The following is an 8207-nucleotide window of genomic DNA, read 5'->3' on the forward strand; positions in this document are numbered from 1 at the left end:
AGGTTGGTGAGAGGATGTTTTTAGGTTAATATTTAACCTATTTATCCAGGGGTCCATGGTCATGGTAACCCCAGGTAGAGAGACTGAAAAGTAATTATATATATATATATATAAATTGTGTATATAAATTAATTGTTTTTATAAGGATCCAAGTGATCAGTAAGAACTATACTTTTTGAGAGTCCGTGGTCACGGTAACTCTGGCTATTTACAGATCTGTTGTTATGGTCCTAATGACCCCCTTTCTTTTTTATGAGGTGTGGAGTATGGATTCTGTAGGTGTAGTGTGTTTCCAGGAGGCTTTGTTGTTTAGGAATTTTTAGGAGGACCCCCCTAGGCCTGTAGGTCCCGGTGAGATTCTTTGGTTTCTTGTCGGAGCTTTAGAGGTGGCTGCCTACATTTGCTGTGGGGTCCTGTTGCCAACTGGGGAGGTCTTTTTTCTCTCTTTCTTCCATCCAAATTTTAGATGATGTTGGAGTGTTGTAATGGGATTGCTCAGTCTCATCAGTCTCTGTAAGTTGGTGAAATATTTATCCTCCCGGTGAGATTCTTTGGTTCGTTGTGAGAGCTTTGGAGACGGCTGCGTACCTAGGAATCCCTCAGGTTGGTATTTCTTCTGAAGGTCAGGATGGGTGTGTGGAGAGGAAGTAGTTGCTATGAGAGTAGCCTCTTCTTAATTCTGGTCACCACCCGGCAGCTTGATGAGTTGTAGGTGATTGTTATAATTGTGTTGACTTTGAAGAGTAAATGGAAGTAGATGGTTGGGGAGTTGTAACCTGCTCCTGCTGATTATCATTCCATACCACCCTGGTCTGGGTATGGGATGGAAATGAAAGTTCAGAGGCCACCTTAACACTCTACCTCTGCTCCTCTCCCTTAATCGCCCTTGTCAGGGTATGATGTGGGGGTAGGTTTAGGAGGGTTTGTTTCCCCAAAAGGAGCCCTCCGTGTGCCACCCTGGTCGGGGTATGGCCGGGTCTCTGGGTCCCCGGGTATGGTGGGGGTTTGCCGCTTTCTTGGAAAGGTTTCGTTTTGTTGGGGAAATATTTTTCCTTAGGGTTAGGGGTTAAGGGTTAAGGGTTATGGTTGGGTTAGGGTTTAGGGTTAGGGTTAGGTTTAAAAATCACAGACGAATCTGATGTGCACTGGCACTGGCAAACCTTTAAATAAATGGTAAAACCATGGTATAAAATACCTTAATTGCTAAAAAAAGGGGGGTTGGGGTTGGGGTTAGGGGTGGGTTAGGGTTAAAAATCACAGACGAATCTGATGTGCACTGGCAAGACTTTAAATAAATGGTAAAACCATGGTATAAAAAACCTTTAATTGCAAAAAAGGGGGAAGGGGAAAAAAGGGGGGGGGGGGAATTGGGGAAGGAAAAAAGGAATAATAAAAAGATTACCCGGGTCATAATATAAAATAAAACCTGGGTTAACAACCAGGAGTGCAATCCAAAAGGATAGAAGCCAGAAGCCAAGGTCAAGAAAATAAACCTAAAATTGGGGTTGGGTATAAAAGTCTAGAGGTTGGAGTTCGGTATGTTAGCTCCAAGGGTCAGGATTTAGATAAGGGGATATAAGGGTTAGGGTTAGATAAGGGGGGTATAAGGGTTAGGGTTAGATAAGGGGGTATAAGGGTTAGGGTTAGATAAGGGGGTATCAGGGTTAGGGTTAGATAAGGGGGTATAAGGGTTAGGGTTAGATAAGGGGGTATAAGGGTTAGGGTTAGATAAGGGGGTATGAGGGTAAGGGTTGGATAAGAAGGTATGAGAGGGTTAGGGTTAGGTAAGGGGGTATGAGAGTTAGGGTTGGATAAGGGGGTATAAGGGTTAGGGTTAGGTAAGGGAGTGTAAAGGTTAAGGTTAGGGTTAAGGTTAGGGTTGGCTTTAGATAAGGAAGAATGCGAGTTAGGGTTGGATAAGGGGGTGTAAGGGTTAGGGTTGAAGTTGAATAAAAAGGTATAGAGGTTGAGGTAAAAGTGGGAAATTAGGGTTGGAACCTGAGAACTAGGGGGTTGGAATTAGGGTTAAAATAAACCCAAGGGTCAGGGTTAGATATAGGGTCTAGGAGTTAGGGTTAGGCATGAAGATATAGGATTTAGGGTGGGTGATTAGGATTATAAGAACTTGTAATTAGGATTGAATATAAGGGTCTAAGGGTTTAGGATAGGGAATCAGGATTCGTGAACTAGGAAACCAAAAATAGGGGAACCGCCCAACGGACACACAAAATAAAAAATACATATAAAACAACAATAAGTGCTACTACACAAAGACAAGACCACAATAGACGAATCAACGTCCCACACTGAGTGTGAAAATAAGTGCTATGAAGTTCAAATAAGTGCTCTAAAAGTATGCGAAAAAATGAGGTAAAACCACACCACACTAAAAGATACGAAAAATTAATATAAATAAAATAAGTGTCATCATATTCCTTAGAAGTGCTGGAAAAGCATATAAAAAAATATATATATAGATTGATAAATAAACAAGTAAAAGGAGACATAACTAAGTATAAAAATAAGTGCTTTCATAAATAAATAAATAAATTGACAAACATACCCCACTAAGTATACAAAAGCTTTCAACTCAAAATAAGTGCTATAAGGGTATACAAAAGATGGGGTAAAACCACGCCACACTGAAAAATAATAATAAAATAAATATAATAATATAAATAAAATAAGTGCCATCGTATTAATGATAAGTGCTGGAAAATATATATAAAAATAAATTAATAAATTATTAAATTACTTAATAAACAAACATTTATCTGGAGCGGTTCTCCCACAGCCCTCCCCCTCAAAAAAAACCCTATACTCAACCAACCTCACTGGAGATAACACCTCCCATAAGCCAAAATAAATTTCATATTTTTCATTCAGGCCCTTAGGATCTATCGTTTGCCAAAATGCAAATACAATACAGTATTCTTATTACCTTTAGCCATATTGTATAGGTGTTGTTTTAGTCTAGCCTGTAGTGCATTCTTGGTTTCTCCTATATAAATCTTTTGGCACAATTTGCACTTAATTACATAAATCAAATTTACCGTTGACAATTCGATTCTCTGTCTTATGGGGAACCCCAAACCCGAGAAGGCATTAGTAATATATTTTGGTCTCTCCAGATATTTTTCCAATTTATTAGGTACCTCTTTCGTCCGGAAGGCAGAGTGGACTAACCTATCCCCAAGGTTTTTATTTTTCCTATATGCTGAGATTATTCTACAATTCAACAGCCCCTCCACCGCTTGTTGCGCTTCCCGGAAGTTAGACCTCAACATCCTACTAAATCCACCCAGACTCCCAGAGTATGTAGCAACAAATGGTATCAGATTATGTGTTTCTGCTGTTTTATTGTAACCCTCTTCCCTTCTAAATAATTTTACTACCTCTGCTTTTATCCCCCTAAGGAAACGTTTTGAATATCCCCGTGGCCCCAAAGCTCCAAAAAGAATGGTTGTTGCCTCCTCCACGTGCTCACATAATGTACAGATTCTATTGAACCGGATCAACTGGGATTTAATTATCCCTCTAAAGGTATGTTTTGGATGATAGTTTGCCTTATGTAGCAGAGCATGCCTATCTGTCTCCTTAAAGAAGACTTTAGTAGCCAATGATTTAGTCTGCCCCTCCGAAGGTACAAAGAAAACCTGTGTCTAAAAACTCTAGTTTTTCCCTTTGTATATTGTGGGATATTGTAATTGCAGGATGATGTGTATTTAGGGATTCCAAGAAACACTCAAACTCCCTCATAGAATTCACCCAGGTGCCAAAGATGTCATCCAAATACCTAAGATACAAAGAGGGAAGGGTCTGACACTTCACAAACGCTGTCTCTTCCCAAAAACACATATATAGGTTGGCAAAGGATGGGGCAAACTTCTTCCCCATGGCCGTTCCATGCATCTGAAGATAAAACTTATCATTGAAATTAAAATAATTCCTTAATAAGCTCAACTCCAACAGATCTAAGATTTCTTTATCCGGGCGCTGGGGGTCAGGAAACCTATCAAAGGCCTGTTTAACTGTCCGCAGTCCCAAAGAAGTATCAATGTTTGTATATAGTGAGTTGATGTCTATTGAAAATAGGATCGCCCCTAGTGGTAGTTTGAGGCCTTTAAGTTTACCAACAAAATCATATGTATCTTTTACATAAGAAGCATTCTTCTTGCGGATTGATGAAATGATCAATATATTCAGCAATTCGATATGATTCCGATCCACAGTCACTAACAATTGGGCGGCCACTGGGAATCTGAAAGGGCACTGACCACTCTTCCAAAGGTTTATGGATTTTTGGGAGAAGATAGAATTGTCGGTGTCTTGTCCGGGCACAACAGATATTGCTTTTGGAATGATAAACCTTTTTTCAAGTAGTTCCAACAATATCATGTTAATCATGTTTTTGAGTCTCAGATTGAATAGAGTGATCTAATGCGACATAATTTTTTGCATTATTCAATTGTCTGTTAGCCTCCAATAAGTACTGTACTCTATCCATGATTACAATCTGTGATCCTTTATCTGCCGGCTTAATAACTATATTCCGGTTTGACAATTTGATGGTTTCTGACTCCAATACCGTCATGTTCCCCTTTGTTACCTGCCCAGGTCGGAAGCTCCTAAATGCCTCGAGATCCTTCCTAATCAATGTTTGAATGGATGGAGATATCAATTTTATTCTAGGTTCCCAAACCGAGGGATCTGTAAACGGCACAAAAGCGATGTCAGTATCATAATTAAAATGATCCAACAATTTCAGCCTTCTATGATATGTGTGTAGGTCCCTACGAAGCTCCATCCGGTCTAAAATTCCGGGAGTGGGGATAAAAGACAATCCCCGTTCCAATACATTTCTTTCTATCTCAGAAAGCCTATATGAGTGTGAGAGATTAGTAATATTTGAATGTGGAGCTGTATTAAAGCACTGTTCTCCCCTTACATGTTTAAATTATCCAACCAAAAGTTTAAGATGGCATTTCCTGTTACAGATGTCCAGTGTACCGGATCCCGTGGCAATGTGTGAAATCTAAGTTTACTGATCTCAGTTAAATAATTACATTGCTCCAGGATCTTTTGATTAAGTTGATCCAAGAGTAATTCTGTTTTTCCAGTCTATCTGAATAGTTAATAATGGGCACGTAGAGTGTAGCATTAGGAAATTTACTTTCTGCCACTTTCAGCAGTTGTTGTAGTTGCTTCCAGGAGGTCAACGCCAGCTGTTTCGACAGGCAGTTGTTTAGCCCTCCTGATAACACCACCTTCTCCACTGTTGGATGTTGTTCTAGTTTTTCTACTACTCCTTTTAGATGGTGGAATGTAGCGCCAGGGAAGCTATCTGCTTGCACTCTAGAATCGGTAAACCCAGGTATCTGTGAAATATTAGCGTCTCAAATTATAACAATTGGTTTTCTAATGGTAAGTTCCCATTCCAAAATTTTCCTGGTAGAATTTGGGTGTCTAACTGGTTCGAGGCTAATTGATCCCGGCCTCCTAACAGGTAAATTAACCTGTTAGGGCTAGGGGGCAGTATTGACACGGCTGGATAAAAAACATACCCGATTTAATCTGGTTACCACTCCTACCCAGTAACTAGAATATGCATATACTTATTACATATGGATAGAAAACACCCTAAAGTTTCTAAAACTGTTTGAATGGTGTCTGTGAGTATAACAGAACTCAAATGGCAGGTCAAAACCTGAGAGATTCCTTTACAGGAAGTGGCCTGTCTGACCATTTCTTGAACTTCTTTTCCATCTCTATCTTTTACTAAGGATCTCTGCTCTAACGTGACACTTCCCACGTCGTCCATAGGCGCTCAGAGCCCGGGAAAAAACAGAATGTCGTCATTCCAGCCCCAGGCTGAAACACATTATCGCCTTTCTCAAGTGGCCGATCAAGGGACTCTGGGCTTATGCGCGTGACCCGACCGCCCCCGCCTTTGTGATTTTTTCCTCTGTTTGCCAAAAAGGAGATTCCCTGTCGGAATTTTATCGCTTTTCTACGAGAAAAATGGCGTAAAAATTGATTTTAAACAGCGGTTGACATGCTTCGAAGTACGGTAATGGAATATTTACAATTTTATTGTCACGAATTGCGCCATGCGCGCGACACTTCTTTACCATTTCGGATAGTGTCTGGAACGCACGAACAAAACGCCGCTATTCGGATATAACGATGGATTATTTTGGACCAAACCAACATTTGTTATTGAAGTAGACGTCCTGGGAGTGCATTCTGACAAAGACAACAAAAGGTAATCAAACTTTTATAATAGTAAATATGATTATGGTGAGTGCTAAACTTGCCGGGTGTCTAAATAGCGAGCCCGTGATGCCTGGGCTATGTACTTGGAATATTGCAAAATGTGCTTTCACCAAAAAGCTATTTTAAAATCGGACATATCGAGTGCATAGAGGAGGTCTGTATCTATAATTCTTAAAATAATTGTTATGCTTTTTGTGAACGTTTATCGTGAGTAATTTAGTAAAATGTTAGCGAATTCCCCGGAAGTATGCTAGTTCTGAACGTCACATGCTAATGTAAAAAGCTGGTTTTTGATATAAATATGAACTTGATTGAACAAAACATGCATGTATTGTATAACATAATGTCCTAGGGTTGTCATCTGATGAAGATCATCAAAGGTGAGTGCTGCATTTAGCTGTCTTCTGGGTTTTGGTGACATTATATGCTGGCTTGAAAAATGGGTGTCTGATTATTTCTGGCTTGGTACTCTGCTGACATAATCTAATGTTTTGCTTTCGTTGTAAAGCCTTTTTGAAATCGGACAGTGTGGTTAGATTAACGAGAGTCTTGTCTTTAAATAGCTGTAAAATAGTCATATGTTTGAGAAATTGAAGTAATAGGATTTTTAAGGTTTTGAAAATCGCGCCACAGGCTGCAAGTGGCTGTTACGTAGGTGGGACGCCAGCGTCCCACCTAGCAAATAGAGGTTAATGACAAGCTTCAGCAGCGCTCCGTTCGTGCGAGATCTAGCCGACCCGTCTGTCTCAGTGGCCCTACATTGGTGTCCCGGTTCGGGGAGTGGAGTACCCAGGTAGCGATGCCTGCGGATGACATTCACCCATGCCGTACCGGCGCCAGAAACACATGTATTTCTCAAACCCTGTCTTTTATCCACGTTGATGGCGTTCCGAATAAACCCTCCAGCTAAGACAAGATACCTGATTAAGCGGTGCCCCGGCACCTGTGGCTCCGGCCACGGGCAGTTCAGGGCCTCCCGCTGGGTGCACGGTGGATTGACCTAGGGCCTCCTCCCCTCACGGGATAGGAGTGGTCCCTGGCTGTTCTCCGCTTAGTGTGCTCGGGTACAACCTCTATGTTGTGAGTGGCTACCTGGTTGATCCTGCAAGTAGCATATGCTTGTCTCAAAGATTAATCCATGCAAGTCTAAGTACACACGGCCGGTACAGTGAAACTGTAGAAGGATCATTAACGGGTGTGCCAGCCGCCGGCATGGGGCTGCGCTCCAGAAACCAAACTCTGCTGTGGTTAGGGTAGGGGGCTCACGCCTCCCGCCTCTCCCTTCCCTCGGGGCGGGTGTACCGGTCTTAGCCCGGTTCCCCGCAAGTTTCCCTTGCCTGGGATGTGCCTGACTGGCTCCATCCCCTTTCCCCATTAGGCACGGCTAGATGACGCACCGATGGGCGGGTGTGTAGGTCGCTACCGAGGGGGACTGGGGGTGTCCGGTGAACCAGGACTTCCCGAAATGGTCTCACATTTTTAAGCGGCTTGAGTATCGCCCAGTATCCTCGCGCGGCACTGGGAACCCAGTCAACCGCTCTGTGCCCCGGCGCAGGCGGGGGTTTAATGTCTCCCCGGCCCCACCGGCGCTTCGGCGACGGCGGCAGAGGAGCACCCGGAGGCCCCCACTAAGTTAAACCAACATATCTCGGAATGGCCTCTCGTCCTGGTGAAGGGCAGGTGGGAAGAGAGGGCTGCCTCACGATAAACACCTAGTCAATAGCCAGTCGGGAATATGCGTAATGTTAGGACAGGGAGGTAAGGGAGGCGGCCTTTTCGTAAGGCTCCTTCAACCCCTTCCTGTAGTCCACCTATTGCAGGTGTTGACAACATGCAAGATGACCTGCCTCGTTACAGGTTGCGAACCATTGCTGCAAGTCGTGTGCCGCTTCTGGGAGGATAGTAAGGAGAGGTTATAGGGAGGTCCTGTT

This window comes from Salmo salar, chromosome 18, assembly GCF_965601325.2.
Source record: "Salmo salar chromosome 18, fSalSal1, whole genome shotgun sequence".
In the NCBI taxonomy this organism is placed as follows: domain Eukaryota; kingdom Metazoa; phylum Chordata; class Actinopteri; order Salmoniformes; family Salmonidae; genus Salmo; species Salmo salar.